Consider the following 21,102-nt stretch of genomic DNA (forward strand, 5'->3'; position numbering starts at 1 on the left):
GATTATATTATCCTTACTGTCTTTCATCTTCCCCTCTAGCTAATCAGAGCTGGCTCTCTGTTATAATAATTCCCCATGTGGAAAAGGAGTGGCATGTCCAGCAGCCTTTCTCGTGCATCTGCCTCGAGAATGTGTAATTTATTATCTTTCAGAAATGGTTAGACTTCCTTCTAAATTAGCCCTGCAAAATTAGCAAGACACCTTTTCTAAAAATGTGTTTCGTGTTCAGTTTAGTGGGTTTTGGTTTTTCGTTGGTGGGTTGGCTTGTTTTAGGTAACAGAACCCAACTCCTGTGAGACAGAGAAGATCAAGGGGGTAAGGTGTTAGGTGTGCATCCTTAGAGGTCTCTAAGAATATTTTAGGAGTAGTTAAGAGGGCTGTGAGGAATGGCTTGATTAGAGGTGACTTTGCCATGAGGAGGAGGATGACTTCATTATTTTAACATAGAATCACAGAATGGTTTGAGTTGGAAGGGACCTTAAAGATCATCAAGTTCCAGGACTCTGCCTTGGGCAGGGACACCTTCACTGCTCCAGATTGCTCACTCATGCCCGTGGGTGGTTCTTTACTAAGGAACATGTTCAAAATTTTAATATTTAAGGTCATCTCATATCTTAAGCCAAGCAGATATTTGTTCTGTACAATAAAATTGCAAGAAACAGTGAGAAAAAACGCCATGTTTTTCCTGCTGCTATTTTGGCAGGAGTATGAGTATAATTTGGTTTCTATGATATCAGTTTGCCTCTAGATGCCACCTAATTGTTGCCACCACAAAAGTTAGTAAACCTGTTACTTAGTTTCTTGCTATTTTGCAAATTTTTTTATGGAGAACAGAGCACATCTTTTGTTAACTTACTTCTCCAATATTTCTTTTCTTCCTATGAGTTGGAGGAGTTGAAATTCAGGTGAGGTAAATCGGAAAGCAGTCAAAAAATGTAGTAATCATTTTGCCTTTTAAACATGCCAGGGAAAAACACACAAAACAACCGACACCTAAAGACTGTTCTGAGAGGCAGCTGAATGAAAATGCTAGGGTGCAATCCCACCCCTAAAATACCAAGTGTCAGGGCACTGAAATGTTTCACTGGAAACACAGAAAATTTCAGCCTAACAAAGCATATGGATTTGATACAGATACAAAAGTTGGTAGGATTCCATAAAGGAGAAGGATCCATGTTCACCCACATGTTCCACTTGATGGTCTGTGATGCTTTTAACAAGAAAATGGATCTCAGACATAAACACAGGACATCTGAACATCCTTCAGTGTAACGAGAATAATTTTCTCATTGTCATTTTATTTTGCATTCAGTTTTATTGTTTAGTTACACATTTTGTTCTCAGCTGTTTGTACAAGGATATTTTTGAACACTTTTGAAGGTTTAGATGGAGGGTGCTCCCAGAGGTATTTCATTTTGAATAGGCTAGATTTCATGACATTAAGAGGGATATTAAAAGAGTTTACCCTTAAAGCATGAAAAGTTCAATACACAAAACAAAGTAATATAATCAGCACTTTCATGATTTTTCAGAAAACAAATGGAAACGCATCTGAAACTAGAGAAACATGTACAGGAAACATAGCTACTCATTTTCTCACTCCTCTCTCTTGGTTTTCTAGTTATATCTGTCATCTTGAGGGAAAAAAAGAATAAAGAAACAACAAAGTTAACAAACTCAAACTTAAACAAAAGAACAAAAAACAAAAAGAATGGGGAAACAAAAAAGAGAGAGAAAAAAGGAATAAGCAAAAAAGCTTTTTTAATAAAATTCCTATTTCAGAATCAATACCAGCCTGGACAAGAGTGCTGAATTCTTCTCTGTCTCATGCATCATCAACAAAATTGTCAGTAGCTAAGCTTGCTTTGCAAGATCCTTTTTGCTGGCAATGGCTCAATGACAGAAGAACATGGCTTGATTTTCATATCCCAACTTGCAGCTGTACTACTAGCAGTCAAGGGGAAAAAAAATTAAAATTGTGTTTTGATATGAATCAGGCACATTTGATCTGAAAGTCACTGTGAGATTCTAAAAATGGCACTTTCTAAACACTTTTCTGATACTTTTTTTTTTTCCAGTTTAAAACTACTGTTGAAGAGAATTCATGCTTAACTTTCAATGACATTTGAAAAAAAATTCAAGCGATGGTTTGTTTTCTTAATTGTTTGTCTGCATTTTATTAATATATTAGTAACATCATCCTAATATTTTTTGTTGAAGGAAACATTCCTGCTAGGGTAAGTAGTTCTCTTTTCTCTGGTATTAATTTAATTTCTTAATATGATTATTCCAAGAAATTGAGTAGAAATCTTATCTCTTTGAAAGTAGTTACTTTTTATATATATATATACGCACACACACGTATGGATTTTTTATGTATATATATATATATATATATATATATATATATATACACACACTGTAAGGATAGAAGATATTAATTTGCTACAGTAAATAAAAAAAAAATTATATATTAGGATAAAAGTCAGGAAAAATCCTTTGCCAGCATGTTCATAATCTTATTATTAAACATTTGTGATATGTGATGGGGAATTATCCGTTAATCCAAAATATCCATGGAGTGCTTGAAATACCTGCTCTCTCCCTGATCAGATATATCCTTTCAAAGCAGGTTTTTGTTCTGAATGTAATTCATCATAGTTATCACATGTCACAAAGTGTTACACCATGTCATTTTACACTGCAATGTGACATGACATGGTGCAATTAAGGAAACACAATACAATAGCTCCTATTAAGAAAAAAAAGGAAAAAAAAAACAAAAACCAACAAAAAACAAAGAAGGAAAAGAAAAGAAAATAACAAAAGAGAGAGAAGGAAAAAGGAAACTTATTTTTCATATCAATTATAATGAATTTCAGTTCCAAAAGTCTGTGTGGAGAAGAAAATTATGCTGATTAAAACTGAACAAGGTCCTGAGCCAATTCCCACTGAAGACAATAGGTGTTTGCACATCAGGGAAGCATGCATGATTATGTTTTTATTAAAGCACAACTATAAGATCAAAATTTTAAATCTGGATTCATAGGGCTAAAGAAAGGAATTACCAGCAGGATCTCTTGATTCTCATGACAAAAACTGGCATACCATTGGTATTCATTATTAATATGGTTCTACAAGGACACAGCACTATACAGTGCATTGGTTTGGTCCAGAGGAAAAGGATAAAAATAAACAAGCTTCATTGGTCCCTACAGTAAAAGAGCTTATAGGCTAAAGATACAACTATGAATTGCCATTCTGTTGTCTTTGACGTTTATTAATCTTTGAAGGGGTGGATTTTCACCCAGTGTCTAATATATTTCCAGCTTAACAGATATTTTAACAGTTCAATATACATCAGGGAGAGAGAAGAGCTTTTTAAGCTAAAGGCCAATACTGGCACAAGAACAAGTGGGTATAAACAGCTCATGAATAAATTTAGCCTTGAAATTAGAAAGAGCTTTTTACCATCAGAGGAGCAGAGTTCTGGAACAGTCCTTCAATGGGAGTAGAGAGATCAAACAGCATAACTATTTAAAAATGAAGCTTGATAAATTTATAAATGAGATTATGCACCATGGTTGCCTACAGGAGGAGACAGCTTGATTTTAATGGTCCAGAAAGAATCTTCCAGTTTCATAAATGCATGTAGGGGAAGGAGTGGCTAAATTTGAAATGGAGAATTCTCAAATGTTCAGCTCATAGAGTCATGAAGAGATGTAAATAGTATGGATTTCAAATTTAAAGGTGTTTCTCCATCCATCTTAAAAGAAATATCAGCTTAAGAAACACCTTCATGCTTTTTAACAGGAATACATGCATTGATACCTTCCAACACTGGAAGTGCTCTAATACATGTACAGTTAAAATAAACAAATTTCAGCAGATGCTACACTCAGGTTTGATTTGGTTGATTTGTTTCTTAACTACCATATTTTAAATTTGAAATAAATGGTACTATTTCTATCCATTGTAGGTCTATCAAGGTTTCAGATATAATAATATACATGACATTTCATGGTTATTTTATTTTGAGTCATAATTTCATCACAGTTTTCCATCTTTTCATATCCAAATGTCGTTCGGAAAAGTTTATTTTCACTAGTTATTTAATGAATAACTTATACATGATACAGATGGAAGTAAGAGAAAGAAAAGTCTGACAAAATATTAGAAGTCATGAAATCAAATATTATTTAAAATATATAACATTTCAGCAGAGACACAATTGCCTACTTGTGAAGCTACTTCACTACAATTGCAAAGCAGAAGATATTATTTTACTCCTTATTTTTTTCTATCTGTTGGAACATAGATCCAGTAGATCCTTGGAAGTGGTTTTAATATTTATGTCTAATGGAAATTGATCAATTTTTTGATCTCTTGTGAGATAACAAGTAACTCCTAAAATGGCATTAGTTCTATCCCTTGAGATCACTAGAAAAGCAATGGATCTCAGATGGCCAACACAAGGAAATGCAAAGTCTGGAGTAAGTCAAATGGAGTTGAATTGTTACAAATATTGAGCTATAGCACGAGATTTTCCTCTCTTTTATTTACCACATTTTTATTTTATGCTGGCTCCTAAGACCTTAAAAATAGTGCAGTTAATCTAAATTATAATTTAATACAAACAAAATTTCAATGTTTGTGGTATTCATGGCATCCTCTTATCATAGTGTTTGAACTTGACTAGAGTTTTTTTTAAAATCTTTATTTTTTTCCCTACAATGTTCTGCACCATGACCTTAGTCAAAAACCCACAATGGCAATAATTTCACCTGACTGAAAAAGATCTACTCCACATGCCAGCAGGTGTAACTGAGCGAGACTCTTAAGATATGAAAATATCCAGATAATGGTTTAATAGCACTATTTTCTCACTGCTCCTGTATGTGTGGAGAAGGAAGGATGGTCAGATGTCTAACCTTGAGACTGGTAAAACTGCAATATCATAGTCCTTATGTTCATCAGTTGTGTCTAAGTTCAAAGGAAAGATAAATGCTGCAGAATGAGACTTAACTACATCTAGTTAAGGAAATATGTGCACATTCATCTAAGATTCCTGACTTTTTCAGCCCTACACACTGACAATATGACGCTGATCAAAACTGTTAGGTTTCATAGTTGTTACACTTATCTGTCACAGCTGTATGGCATGTGGCTTTGATTCTTCTTGTTGTTTTTATTATCAGTTCCCAAATCTGAAATACAGGGATTGGAGCATTCCCTCACCTGGCAGGAATGTTCCCAGCTTAAATACATTAACATTTATGATATATTCACAGATTGTGAGAACACAGACTGCACTTCACTTGGAGTTTCACCTCAGTGAGATCCCATCTGATCACTCTGAGCCACACCAGAGTGTCACCTGCCTGTGACAATACTCATCAGGCTGCTGGTACTGGCATCCTTACTACAACCACAAAAAGAGCAAAACCACAGTGTATTACTGCTGCTGTGGCTTCACATTGTGGCTGGATATAGAACTCACAGCAAAAGTCCCGTTCTCTGAGAAGCTAACCTGAGAACTGCACTTTTTTTCTCATTTTAATGTGACATCATTTTGTTGCCCCTCTTCTCAGAAAGAAAACTGTCACACATACATTTCAAAATTGCAACTGAATCGACTTCTGACTAAAGAACAGGAAAACATAGATGTATCATTTTTGGTCCTAAATCCCAGTTAAGGGCTTGGAACATATATTTATTATTCAGGAAACAGGAAACCTTGCCATAGTCAATATATCTTTTTTGTTGCCACTGTGTCCCCCCTGGCAGAAGATGTAGAAACACAGAAGCCACAGTTTGTATTATGGTTTCTTTTATAGCTTCTAAATGGTTAATAAATGATTAATAGAGATTTTGATAAATGGTTAGAGTAGGTTTTGGAGGCTAAAAGGTCAGTAGTTGGCTCGTAACAATCTATAACACATTTCACTCATGTCCCTCCAGCCATCCATAACAAGATTTCTTACATCTGTAGCTTCTAGCAATCATGTTTTAGTTCTTTGTAAACTGTTTATAGGTGGGATCCTGGTATAAAATGTGCCAGGGAATTGGACACTATTTGCTGAAGTGCCTCAGGCCAAATCCAAAGGATTTTCTTTACGTGGTACCTAAATATTGATCATTGCACTCTGCAGAACTTAGGAGCACCTTGAGTAACATGTAAGTAACATTTACTGACTTTGGAATTCCAAGGTCCTTTTATAAAAACTTTTTCGAACTTAATTAAGAAGTAAGTTAGAGCCTTTATTCTTATTTGTACCATAGGTAGACTAAAGGTGAAAAAAAAATACATGTGGGAACCCCAGCTCATGAGGAACATTTCTTCTGATGAGATACTGCAATGATATTACCCTGGAATCATCACAGGAAAAAAAAAAAAAAAAAAAAGGAAATTTTTTGTTTCTTTCATGTCTTTCATGCAGAACATTAGTACTTGGTACACAGGAAGTTGTCTTTCAGATTTCTCAGTATTGTGTAGGCTCTTTCAGGTTTCTGTTGATTTTCTCACTTATATTGCAATGAAACTTAGAAGAACGTATAAAAGTATAATACTACTGAATCCTGTACTTTTGTAGGGACATCCTGTAGTCCATAATCCTTTTCAAACCCGAGCCAGTCAGAACAGGTATTTCAGGCATGGTCCAGATGACTCCTGGGTGTCTCTCAAGGATGTAGCTCTCACCCCTTCTCTGAGCCCTCCTGATCCAGCATTTGGCCATCTTCAGCTGAGGGAGAAGAAAATAATAATAAATGACACAGTTGTATTTAACTGGAACCTGTGTTGTGACAGGCTGGGTTTTTCTCTTGTGTTGTGCACTTTCTAGAATGGGTTTGTTCTGTTTTTTCCTTTCTCTCCAGTTAGGACTCTACAGAACTGTTTTGTACTGAACACTGATAGACCAAGTGCTGTCATCCTCATGGTGCTCAAGCCTCTCCACATCTTACTTATCTGGAGTTCACAAAGCTGGACACAGTAAATCTCTTGATGGAGTTTCAGGTGGGTAAAAGGGAGGCAAAAAACACTCTCAGGAGATGCTAGTTGTGTTGTTGCTCATGCAACAAGGATGGGTCTGACCCTTTTGCTGCAAGGAGAATTGCTGACTTCTGCTCAACTTGTTTCCCACCAAGAACTGGCATTTTTTATTCTCAAAATGCTTTCTCCCTGGCTCACCCTCAACAATGGGTGATATAGTATCTAATATTTTTCTTTTATAATGTTTACAGTTTGAAAAATTAAAACAGGTACAATTTTCCTAGAGCAGTAGCTTATATTTTCAGATTTTTTTCCCATCTCCACAATAAAAATCTCTAACCTATTTTTTTTTTAAATAATGACAACTTCATTCAACAGGGGGAAAAAAAAAGTTAAAAAAAAAAAGAAGGACTTTTACATATGAAATAAAAAAGCCGAGGAAAATCCCTTTCCAGAGGCAAGAGAATTTTACACAGCTCATGGACATATTTTTCTTCCCTGCACAAAGACGTACAGATTGGTTTATTTACTTTTTTTAAAGTGTGAAAGATTGCTTGCTACAGTTTTCTTTTTCTACAATCTAAGGGAGACAAAATAAAAACTGAGAAAAAAAAAAAAACGCTGAAGAAATAAATAAAATTAATATAGTCTCTTACTCCATGCATTTTTTTTCTGACTATAGCAAAAAAAAAAAACACTGAGATGGCTTCAAGGTTAAAAAAAAATCAACCAGAGAGTACCAGTGCCAGAACTACTGTAGGGTTAGGGTTAGTTAGCTGCTCAATATCTAAAGCCAAAAGAAAGATATCTGAGCTGTAAAGATAACTGAAGGTCATTATTGCAGGTATACAAAAAGAACTTATCAAGAGTGGAAGAATTGCAGTATCTATATATGTATATATATATATATATATGTAAGAGACAGTCATTCTTTTTAGCTGCACTCCAGAAACTTTATTTAGGTCCTTATTATATTAAAAATGAAGATTAAAATTTTAACAATAGGGAAAAAAGCATAAAAAGAAACCAATACAATGCTTTTTAGATGCCTCTTGGAGCATATTTGCCCACTGCCTGCTATTCCTTGCCACAGTATTAATGAACTATCACATGATTTTACTATAGTGCAAAAAAAGTGAGCTGGTATTATTCAGACACTCGAATTCTTCAAACTTAAGCATTTTTTATTCAATACCTATAAAATTTGCATCAGCAGTTAATTTTAGTAATCACACTTCTTTCTTTGTTTTAGACAAAGAGGAGATTTTTTTGGTTTAATATTGTGTAATATTTCTCCAAACTGCCTCAGGGTTAATGGAAAGTTGTTGTTCTATATGGATTTTTTTGGGTTTTTTTTGTTTGTTTGTTTGTTTGGTTTTGGGTTTTTTTTTTTTTTAATACATGTATGTTTTTGAGATACTGTAATTTTGAGATGTACTTTAGAGTAATTTCAGTACTTGGTCCTTTAAGAAATAATAAAGAGTTGAATAATGGAAAAGAGATTGTAGTTATTAAACACATAGAGGATCTGCAAGCACTTTAAACTACAGGATTAGAATGTAAAATGATCTTGACAAATTGGATAAATGGTCCGGAAAAATATGATGCAGTTTAAAAAGCACATATGCATTTAAAAATAACTAACTGCACAAATAAAAGTTGAGGAACCAGTGATCAGGTAAAATTTCTGAATAAAATAGATTTGATGCTTTTTTGTGAGTCACATTCCTCACATGACTCAACAGTTCCAGGTTTAGATAAAAAAATTAGCAAAAACGCCCCACCAGAATATTAGCATGTATACGCAAAACTACCACATGAAAGATGCACAGGTAATCTTTCTGTTTTTCTTGCTATTCGCAGTTTTCCAACTAAAGTATTTCAACTGGCTTGAGGTCTCAAACTTGAAGAAATAAATGGATCAAGTCCCAGAGGAGATGACCTGTCAGATGCCTAGAAAAATGAATTAAGGAAAAAAAAATACTATTGTTTATTTTAGCAAGAATATGAGAAGACACTTTGTATATATACAGAAGATATCAATGCAAAGGTAAATGTTAAAGTTGTTTTCCCTGTTTGGTACTAGAAATGTATTGCACTCTAACAAATTTTACTCAGATTCTCTAAGAAGGTCCATGCAAAGCTAAACAGACATCTACACAGTTCTTGATCTCATTTTAGGTGAGAGGGGAAGACTAGATTCCCTGTGATGATCGCTATCAACAATTATACAATAAATCAAACCATTATCTAAAGAGAATATAAAAGGTGAGGTAATGATATCAGAATTATTTCTCAGATTGGGAAAAATATGCTTTTTAATAATTTTTAGAATTTACTGCAGGTTAGGAGTAACAAAAAGAAAATACAGACTTATATTTTGAAATAGTACAAAACAGTACAAAAGTGCTCTCTTGCCTTTGGCTGGAGAATATTAATTCTCAATTTTCTTCTCATGTTCCATTTCTGCAGTGTTTTTCAGGTGCAAAGAAGGACATTCAGACTTCCTTTACTTTCCTGAAACAGCAGCACTGCAGAAATCACGCGGGGTTTTTTTTGGTTTGTTTTGGGGTTTTTTTTGTTTTGTTTTTTTTTTGTTTTGTTTTTTTCTTTTTTTTTGCAAGTCAAATTAATGGAGGCCTGTGTAAAAATTCTAGTGCTGATGCTGATTTTTCTGGATTCTATTTACTAAAACTTGCATGTGTCTGTGTGTCTGTGTGTCTGTGTCTGTGCAAAACAAGTAAAAGTCTTTATTATGCACATTTAGGCAACATGGACCCAAACTAATCTTCCTTGTGCTGCATTTAATTTCATTGCAGTTGAATCCCATATCTTCTTCACATTTGTGATTTTGGTTGGCCTGTCTCACCAGGTATTGAAAAACACCTGGAGGATAATGCAGGCATGGATCACAGCAAGCACAGCTTCTATAACAGGGTAACCCACACAGATGATCTAGGAAAAAGAGTACATGTAATATTTTTGGATTTCACTAAAGCTTTTGATACTGTTTTTCACAGTGTCCTTCTGGACAAAATGTCCAGTGCATGGCTGGGTAATTGTGTTACACAAAGGGTGAGCTATTGGCTCATGGGTCAGGCACAAAGGGTGACATTCACATAATGAATGGGCTGACATCAGACTGGTAACCTGGCACTAGTGGGGTTCCTCAGGGCTCCATCCTCAGCCTGTTTCAATGCAATATCTTCATTAAGAACTTGGAGGCCTGAAGGAATACTAATTAAGCTTGCCAATGACACTACCTATGGAGGAGATGTCGACTATTGAGGGAAGAAAGACCCTGAAGAGGGACCTTGACCGATGGGGAAGCAGCAACCACGCGAAGTTTAAGAACCTGGCAAGTGCCAGATTCTGCACCTGGGATGGACAAACTCTGGTTATGTGGACTAGGGAACAAGGGACTGGGGAGCTGAGCTGTGGAAACCGACCTGGGTGATCCTGGTCAGTGGTAAGCTGGGTATGAGCCAGTAGTGCTCATTGGGGTCTGCAGACAGAGGAAAACTGCAGAGGCAGACACTGATCACTGCTCTGTGATGACCAATGACAGGACATGAGGAAATGGGGTGGAGAGGAGTCAGAAGAGGTTTAATTTGGATTTCAGGAAAAGGTTCTTCCCCCAGAGGGTGGTTGGGCTCTGGAACAGGCTCCACAGGGCAGTGTCACAGCACCAAGCCTGAGAGTTCAAGGAATGTTTGGAAAATGCTCTCAGGCACATGGTGAGATATAGACTAGATTAGACTAGAATATGCTGAGTTGGAAGAAACCCATCAGGATAATGGAGTGCAACTCCTGGCACTATGCAGGATACCCCAAGAATCACACCACGGACCTGAGAACATTGTCTAAATGCTTCTTGACCTCAGACTCTTGGAGTGTCTTCGCAGGACCAGGATTTGGGCACAATGATCCTGATGGGCCCCTCCCAACTAAGCTTTTTCTGTTTTTCTATGATTCTAAGACTAAAGCTGATTGAGAATTATGGACTTTTTGTGTGTGATTAAAGAGATTAGCAATTATCAAGTATTCCTCATTGCATCAGTAGTCCAATTTCACTGGGTAGAGGAAATCTATATGAAAATGATGTGTTTTGGAGTGTGAGATGATGCCTCCATTGACATAATTCACTATTTTGACCTTTAGAACACTTGGTGTTCTGGAAATAACAAAGCAGGACATTCATTAGGAAATTCTTTTTTTTTGTCGACATGTAACCAAAATTCTTATTCCAGATTTCATAGGTGGTTTTTTTGGTTTTTTTTTTTTTGGGTTTTTTTGGGGGGTTTTTTGGGGGGTTGTGGTTCTTTTTTTTTTTTTTTTTAAATGTATGTATTATGCCTGGCATAACTGAAAGAGCTTTACTAGACTATTGAAGGGACTTAGGGCATTTTAGTGTCAACTTTGAAATAGCTACCGATACATAGAACTAAGACTATGTACATGATTGCTTTTTACACAAAATCAAACCTTATTTTTCACCTACCCTACCTTTATCTCCTTTGACTTGCACAAAAAGTGGTTATTTTTCTGGCTAGCCATGCAAACAACTGTAACAGATGGATCACTTTTATCTCATGCAGGGTCAGTAACCAGATCTCAATCATATTCTTTTCTCATAATATCTGGCCAAAATCACAGAAATGCTGCCCAACCAGAGCTGAGCCTTCAGAGCAAGCAACAGAGAAAATCCAGATGGAAACCACAGTGGCCAGGTATTATCATTGCTGTTGTGATTTTTTTTTCATTCTTTTTTTTTTTAATACACTAGCTGAATTTTAAAATTAGATAAAAAGAAAATAATTGAAACAACTAAATAACATATGACACTAGTGGCAGAGGTGGAGAATCCAGTCTCAAAATTCCTGCCTGACATTGCACCTTTCATAATTAGGCACACTCTAAGAAGTGCTGTGCAAAAGAATGACTTAAATGATATTTCAGAAATGCAAGATATATACAAGTGTACTAGGAATAGTGCCCTCTCCTTTCTCTTAAAGTAAATACATCAAGAAATAGATAAGAAATATCCCATCAAAATTGACAGCTTTTTCCAGAGATTAGCACAGAAATTAGAACTGCCCTAAAAACAGTGTCCATTAAAAAGTGGGTTTTTTTTAAGTCTCTGGAAAAAAATATTCAATCTAATGAGAGTAATACAGAAGGAAAAACTTTTGATATCTGTCTGTTTAGAAAGATTATAATGCAAAATATATTATTTTCAATCCAAATGCAAGAGCTCATTGATCATTTTTACTTAATAAAATTCTCAGTTAAAACAGTATATTCCATTATCTTTCACTATCTTCCTTTCCTGTACAACCACCAAACTGAGAGGTGAAAAGGAAAAGAAGGAAATTACACTGATGGCATAAGAAAGAACATGCTTGTTTGTTTCTGTGTTTGTTTGTGTTTATTTTGTTTGTTTATTTGTTTTGTTTTGGTTAAGGAGCTAGAGGAAAATCATAGGCATATAGAATGATTTGTGTTGGAAGGGATTCTACAGATCCCCTAGTTCCAACCCCCCTGCCATGGGCTGGGACACCTTTAGCTATACCAGCTTGCTCCAAGCTCCATCCAATCTGGCCTTGAACATTTAAAAATCAAGCAGCTTTACTAGCAATGTTATCTTTGTTGTAAAAATAGACACAAGAGCCCTGTTAACAGAAATTTCAGTCCAAGGCTTTATTTTTTTTTCTATCAAAAATTATATTTAAAATGTTTAACATTCTTCCTTTTATTTTTTTTCCACATAAATATAAAGCCAAACCAATATTTTCCTTAGGCAGTAAACAATGTATGTTCAGCTGTTGTGGCTGCAAAAGTGTAGTGAAGTAAGTGGAGCTTCACTGATTTACACCTGCTGAAGGATTAGATTACTATAAAAAGTCAAAGGAATTATACATTTATCACATTCCTCTGCTGCCTCATGTATCACACTGTAGTTTGCTATTGCAAAGGAAGTTAGCAAAGAATGGGTAAGGTAGATAAAAGCTTATTAGTTAATACATTCATGTCTTTATAGAAGTGGCATACAGAATGGAAAGAAAAAGAAATGTCCTGCCCATGGTGAAATCTGCCATACAGTACAAGAAATATCAGAGTTCCCAATGTACCATATGGAAAGCTCTCTGCAAGACAGCGTCTCTGTTCTACTAGAGACCACTGTAGAGAAGAGATGGATTTTACATTTTTCATTAGTGTACAGCTTAGACAGCTGAACTCTATTATAATGTCTTCAGGAAGTATCTGATCCATTCTATTATCGCTATGACAAAGAGAAAGAATTGCTTATGATTTCAGAAAGGTCACACTAAACTGATGTTCTGCCTGTATGTGCTCTAGCTATGATGGTGATAATAATAATAAAAAAAAGTTTAAAGATGAAGTTTACAGTCAGACATACTGGGGGCAGAGTGGGAGAAGTCTTAAAAATTAACATTTAAAAAGAAATTCTTATCTGCAAGACATTTTCTAACCCTTCTATTTTTCTTCAGCACACCTGCTGGCAGTCAGTATACTTATACATGTACATATAAACAGGGGACAAGATTCTGATAGCAGTTCCTGGAGGGTAAATATAATGTTGTTGTAATAAAAGCACTGAAACAGACCATTATTATTAACAGTTATGTATGTACCAAGATCAATCTGCCTGGCTGATCTGGGGCAGGTATGAGATAGCTCTGACCACGGCGTGAGACACAAGCGAGCGCCAATTTAAGAGCTGTGTGGTAGATTTTCTGAGTTGTGCAGCCCAAGATAATTCAGCCTCTCTCCCACCAGAGCTTATTATTTTTGGCTCACAGCTCAACAGCAACTGCATGGCTTGGAGCAAGGGCAGAACAAATTCTGGCACATAGTGTGGATAGATAACATAGCATTCAATACATCCCCTGTAGTGCCTGGAAGAGTCCAGACAAAGGTGAGCTCCTCTTGCAGTAGATGTTTTGCATACTCATTGTGGGCCATGGTTTTGCCCTACAGAGCTTGGAAATAAGCATTAAATAATTAATAATTCCTTTTGGCCTCTTTGTAATAGCATGAATTATGATGAAGCTTCTAGGCTGCTAAGTGCTTGAGTTAAGGCAAGAGGAGAGGAAGAACTCCACCCAAGAAGTAAACTCCAGCCTCAGTGAAACCAAAGCAAAATGCATAGAGATGCAGCTGCTTCGAAATATATTCCCAGGAAGCACAAGAAAATGAATTAGCATTACAGGGTGGGGGGAAAAAACGGAGATTAAAGGCATTAGTTGAGGTGGTTTTTATGGGGCCTGAGACATTTCTCAATTTCCTGGGTGAGTGCTGAACATCTATCTGGAGTGGGGAGTGGTAAAGAAACCATGGTGTGAATGAAAGGGACGCAGAAGACAATGGAAAAGTTTTCTTGGTTATTTAGACAGATTTAAAAAATGAAGAAATGAAAAATATAACTTTCAAAAGTGACATTTCAGAAGTTTTGAACCTTGAAAATTTTGCAAAGTGACTTCTTCAGCATAAAAACCACCTAGACACTCATTGACCTATAATAGCCATCAGTATAAAGGCAAAAACAGGAAAAATGAATCACAGATAAAGTAAAAGGCACTGATTCAGAACTCAGTAGATTCTTTAGCATAATTCTTCCATTTTCATTTTGCTTCTTTCATTTTCTTGTTGCAAATATAGCTCTATAAACCATAGAAATAAGCTGCATGCAATTAAAATGGCATAATAGCTGAAAGGAATGCATTGATAATTATGTTAAAATCTATAAAATTAGACGAGTCTAACACTGCTCAGAGTTCACGCTTTGTCATCTGTCAGCATTTGCAGCTCTATTGTAACCTAGATCTAAAGCTTTTCCTTCCTGAGCTAACTTCTCTTCAACTTGTGGGTTAGTGGTGATTTTTTTCTTTTCCTTTCAGTTTGTGCAATATAGTCCTCAATACTTTTAACAATTTAGGGGTCTGAAAACAGTCAAAATGAAATAACATTCAGGCTTAATGAAATATTTTGTGATATATTTTTCTGAGCTTAGAGAGTCCATAGATCTGCCATGATCCATCCTGTGCTGTTTCCTGCAGAAAAACAGTTGGGGAAGTAACTTTCATCTCTATACACATCAGAGAGTTTGTAAAAGTATTGTCCTCATTCACCATTTTAATCACAGCAATAAAAGACAAACTGCACAAAGAATCTAGAGAACTAGAACAGGCGTGTATCTGTGACTGGATCCAGCAATGAATTTAAGCACAGGCTTAAGAGCTTTGCTTGGATCGAGGATTTACAGTGCAATCAAAAAACTAGTGAAATCAATACAAAAACTCTTATTGATGTCACTGGGCATTGGATCGTGCCCTTAATGAACTAAGTAGAGGCTGCAGTGCTGCATCTTAAGGGCCTAATCCAATATCTATCAAACTGAACTCAAGTGGAGACTGGGTTTAGATATTGCTTAATACTGTAGATTGAGATTTCTCAAAAACAATTTAGGTGATGCTTGTCAAAAAAGAGTGTTAATTTAAAACTGGAGTCAAATAACTGTATGAGCTTCTGTCTAGCTGTCTCAGATGTTAACAACTGTGAATATAATATACTGTGGTCCAACACAGAGTAATGAAAAAACCACAACACTATCAGAGATCCTGAACTGTTTCCTAGGTTGGTGGATATTCATCTCTACTTTTTAATTTACGTTATTTTCCCATGATACATTGTTCAAGTCACAGTGAACATGGGTCAAATACATGCCTCTCCCCCACCACCTCCTTACTCTTTCAATCACTTTTTCTATTTGACATGAAGATGTAACCCATATAATTCAGTCACTTATTCCATCAACACTCATCTCCAACATTCAGGACTGAAATGCAGCGAAAGGAATTGAATCTTCTGATGCCAAGGAAAGTTCTCATTTGAAGAGTCATCTCAAGCCTTTTTCGTTAAGAATAGTATCTGCTTCATCCTTTTTCATCTTCTTAGTGTACTTATTTCAGCCCAGATTTTCAGTTCCAATTTCAGAGGGCAGACAACCCCAAACTAGAGCTAAAATCCATGGCAGTGCCTAATAATCAAGGGTGCATTTTCTTGTCAACAATTTTGCTTTCCATACAATGTTGAGGGAAAGATGCATCATTTAAAGACATGTGCTTGAAACTAGTCAATAATAATAGCAATTAAGCAGCCTACAACCACTTCAGAAGAAACCATAATGCTTCATAATGCTTCAATTCCAGATTTTACCTCATGCATTTTAAGGCTTTGGTCTCATTGCTCAATTCCATTCTTCTCTTTTCTATTGTGAGGATTGAAAGACTCAAACAAACAATTAAGGAAGAAATTTTATGCATTAAGAGGACTACATAGCATCCTGAAAAAACAGATATACACGAAGAAGGAGGAAAAAGGTTTAATCTAAATAATAGTAAGAGTATTTTTTGTTATACCAATAAGTACATTTATGCCATGTAGAATAATAATTGAGTGCCCTTCAAGATGTTAAGTGAAAGGCAATAATTTTTCATATCTGAAGTGAATTGCTCTTTTCAGTAAGTGTTTACATATCCTGGGCTTTCATTTCTCAAAATGCAGCATTCTTTCCATCATAAGTAGCTAATTAAGTGCAAAGCTTCCTTATGGAAGTACATAAAAGAAGGGTTATGATGGAATCATTGTGTTCCTTCTTCTTTAATGGACACTTGAGAAGTTGATCCAAATTGAGAGGAAATTAATTTCCCAAAGATGCCTTGAACTGTGGAACAGAAAAAAGCTCTAGAGAATTCTCAAAAAAGCTCTAGAGAAGTTATTTGTGTATGCTAAATCCTATAGGACTAACCCATAAGAGTTCAATTTGTCAAAATCATTATTTAGAACCTGAATTTGCATATGCAGAATGGGTAATTGTCTGTGCATCTGACAGCATAATCTCTTTAGGTAACAATAATTTAGGTGCCAAAAGGGTAAAATCTTCAGATTAATGGTCCTGGTACAAATATAAATAGATATGTACCTTTAAAAGGCTGTTTGTCCCCAAGGATGAGAGAAAGGATGCAGAACATATCTAGTTCCTACATTTAGGTCACTTACAAAGTCCAGTCAGATATCATGTCAAAACTATTAGTATTCAAGCACTGTTAAGTCATTTATTTGTTTATAACCCATTTATGTTTATGCTGAAATTTTAATTCATAAAATTAATGCAGATTAGAACTGAAAATCCAGTGTTCAAGATTCCAAAAGGAAGACTTATGCTTTATAGATTCATCTTTGCAACTCCTCAGTCCTCATACACCTTGCAACTACATTTTTTAGTGCTCTGTAACTTACTTGCCATATATGAGTAAGCTATCAGAGTAATAGCTGTGAAGGGTGTGATGAGATCTCTTTTTTTTTAAATTTTCTTCTTTGTGAAGAAAAATGAAAGTGTACAGCTACTTGAAAGTAAACAGTTTTCTTAAAAGACACTAATAAAATACCGATGCAGAGAAAAAGGACCATGCAAAAATCTTCATTGTACTGCTGTGAAACCTGAATTTTAGTGTGTACTTTGGCTTCTCAAAAGCTAAATTTTGCTTTCTTTCCTTCTTCCATGAAACCAGTGTGCATACATGTCACTGTCAAACCTTCATGGTTCCCTGAATTTATATACAACCTTGGACAACCTTCATAACCTTTTTTGCCTAAATAGTCATATCTACAAAATCAAACAATTATTCCATTGTTATCTATAAAAGTGGCTTAGCCCTTTGGACAAATGCTCCCATAGTATGGAAGTGTTGAGTATTATTAATGAATAACGATTATTTTCAATCATTAAAAAAAAAAAAAGAAAAAAAAAAAACCACAAAACCCAACAGCAACAAAAAATCCATCTACATCCTATTGGAAGAACTTACTACACTGTGACAACCTTTCTTGATGTTGTTGTTGAAATAGAAAGGCTAATTTAATCATATTTTTGCCATCTTCTATAAACCACAGGCAGTACATCTCCCTGCGGACATAAACTTAAAGAAACACAACAAAGCAGCAAAGTTTGAAAAGAATTTAGTATAGATTTTTTCTTGTCTAAACATAAAAGGTCCTCTATAACCAGCTCCTTAAAAAAATAGAAAATGAAAAAAGAAAAGCTGTTGCTATTATTTTTGGCAGTTCACTAGCACAGAACACCATGCTGGCAACACTGTCTTCAGTTATGTGTGCTTCTCTCCCATTTCCAAGCTCTGCTTGTGGAACTTATTTTTATCCGGGAAAAAGATCCTATTTTGCTTGGATCACCTGCTGAAAACAGAATGAAAAAAAATACACCGGACTACAGGGGTATTATTTACTTCATGTGATCAAGACAGACACATCTAACAAACACTTCTTGTAATTGTTCTAAAATTCATTAAACTGACAATGAGCAGAAACAGAAGTTTCAGCTCAATTAAAAATTAGCTTAGAGTGAGACATAGCTCTTGACAAAAAAGAAAATCACAAAAGGGGTTGACCACTTAAAAAATACTTCAATAAATATTAAGGGTAAATGGATGAAATAAGCATTATTTTATACTGTCTGAAACATACTGAACTTTTTGCTTAATCTTTCTATTAATGTTGCTCAGCTGAATATTACACTAGTATCAATGATAGAATATTCTCTTTTATAATTCTAGATATTTGTAAGAGACGTCCCACATCTCTCTGATGAAATCAAAGCTTTATTCTATTTTTATAGGTGACGTTAACCTGAAATCAATCGGATTGGAATTTACCTTTGAGAATCATAGCAGTGGGGATGATTTTCCCTCATCTATGCTAAAAGTGAATTCTGGGCAAGGATCATTATCTAGCTTGTCTCTGCAGTTAATGGGGAGAGGTGGAAATGGGTCACCTCTCTTAGGCACCATATTAGGATGAATCACTCTCTAGAGGTATCTAACTCCCTTCATTGATAACAAAAAGCCTTGACATGCAGCTTAGACAGGAGGCTAAAATTTTAGGCAACCAGTGTTATGGGAGATGACTCCTACATTTAGCTCTAAGTGAAATATCAGGAATCAGATTTTAATGCCTAGATTTTTAAAGCAATTTCAACCTAAGCATCATAAGACGCAATTCATTTAGATAGCTAAGATCCATTTTCAGAAGTAGCTTAAACACTTATATAGCTATTAACATGCATAAAGAGGCAAATAGACATCAAATGAGCATTCCAACTGTTCACATATGCCTAATTCCCATCAAAATCAATGCATAGATGGTTTTGAAAATCTCACTAGGCACATATCTATCTAAATACCTGAGTACTCTGAGGAATCTAATCCTTGGTCTTTCACCAAGAAAAGAGGTGAAAACACCTTTTCACTTGAGTAAAAATTTGTCTCTTCCCTGCACTGCTCAAAACCTTTTATCTTTTTTTTGTCTTATCTTCTCTTTTGCAGTGGAACAGAAATGTAAGTTCCTGTCTACTTTATCCCTGAAAAAGTATCTCTGTGTATGCAAACATAAGTGAATCTATAATTTTTCAGTCTGCTCTAAGTGTTATATAACATTGCAAACTGGCACCCATTCTGCTAAACAATGTGATTTCTATTTTTTTTTCACTTTGCAGAACTAATTTCCAAGTGTTTCTCTCTTACTCCTCAAGTACATACCTATCCTCCATCTGCTTTTCATCCCACGCTACAGCTTTGAATTGTGGATTGTTCTTTTATCACCATGTCTCATATATCCCTTTACATTGCTCTTCTCACCTCACTTGGCTTTGCAACACCTCACAATTTAGCTGCATCCATTAATTTAATAACTGTGCTATTGACTCTCATTTACAGATCATTAGTGAAGATAAAGCTGGACCCAGTGTTAGTCCTTAAGGCACGTCATTAGACTCTTTCCCACAACTCAATACACCACTATTTATCATCACCTTTAATTTAAACTCCTGTAGCAACTTCTTAGTCTGTGTGAATCTACCCATAAGCATCTGAATTCAAATGAATTACATTGCTCAGACTTCGTGAAACACTTCCATTGTGCAAATTCCTGCAGTAGGGTACCACAAACCCAATTGTGAATTGTTTGAATCAATTGTGTTTCACAAACAATGTACTGCCAGGTGCTGCTAAGCATTCCCAGCCTATGGATGAGGAGATCTGTAGCCAGAAACAGTGAGTTTTAACCATGCAAATATATATGATTCAATATACAAGACCCTGCCTATGAAGATCAAGTTCAAAACATTACATGATACATCAGTTAAGGCTTTATGCAGAGTTCTTCTGTGGATGTTAGACCCCCCTACTTTTTATTCATAAAGGATTTGTCAGTTTGTTGTTGCTTTTTTTTTTTTCCCCTGGTGATAAAAGAACACCAGGAAATACTGAGATACTGATCACAAATATCAAATTCCAATCATTTTCCCACCCAGAACTGCAATATTATTTTTTTATATTATCACATATTATTGCCAGTGTAGCCTTTCAATGCTGCTTCCTCTGTAGATTTCAGAGCACAGACAAAATGCTGTATTCTCTCTCTTTATTGCTCAGCATCCCAGGAAAGTCCTTTCTCTTTGATATCAATTTTTCTTTTGGTAAAATAGTGGGATTTAAAATGTTCCCTTGGCCAAGATTACTAATAGTAATGGAAAAAAATAAGTTTGGATTTTGTCATATGCGACCTTTGGAAAGTCCCATTTCCTTCATGGATCCAGTTGAGATTGTTAATATTTTTTTTTTTTCTCTTTATATTTACTTGTCTTGTCTATCTATGTTTTTTTTTGTTTTGACATCCATTAACAAAGAATCTCAACTTATTAAAAAAAAAATAGAGAAGAGAGAGAGAACCAGAATATTTACATTCTCAGTATTATTTTGAGTTATGAGTATGACTAACCCCATTTTACAGTCGGAATATTTGAAAAAAAATGGTGAAGTGAAAATGATGAAGTGATATTGGTTAAGCAAGGAAATTTTTTTATTTTTATTTTTATTTTTTTAGTTTTAGCTTAGTTTCTCAGCAGCTGGGTCAGTTTTCCTTTTATAGTTGATGGATGATTAGTAAAGCTGTTGAATGTATTTAGCTTTGAAGCTTAATTCCCTTAAGCTGCTGGTGAGAACTGAGTTTTCACA

General features: G+C 35.3%; 1 long non-coding RNA gene across 1 annotated transcript in view; it reads left to right on the forward strand.

The window, feature by feature from the left end:
* The window catches only part of LOC117010560, a 66,365-nt gene that overhangs the window by 9,690 nt on the left and 35,573 nt on the right, over positions 1 to 21,102 (forward strand). Inside the window, exons 2-4 of the long non-coding RNA XR_004420711.1 lie at positions 6,877 to 7,015; positions 8,855 to 9,041; positions 11,590 to 11,721. This is a non-coding gene — a long non-coding RNA (uncharacterized LOC117010560). The remainder of the gene's footprint in view (positions 1 to 6,876; positions 7,016 to 8,854; positions 9,042 to 11,589; positions 11,722 to 21,102) is intronic.

This window comes from Catharus ustulatus, chromosome Z (genome assembly GCF_009819885.2).
Source record: "Catharus ustulatus isolate bCatUst1 chromosome Z, bCatUst1.pri.v2, whole genome shotgun sequence".
Classification (NCBI taxonomy): domain Eukaryota; kingdom Metazoa; phylum Chordata; class Aves; order Passeriformes; family Turdidae; genus Catharus; species Catharus ustulatus.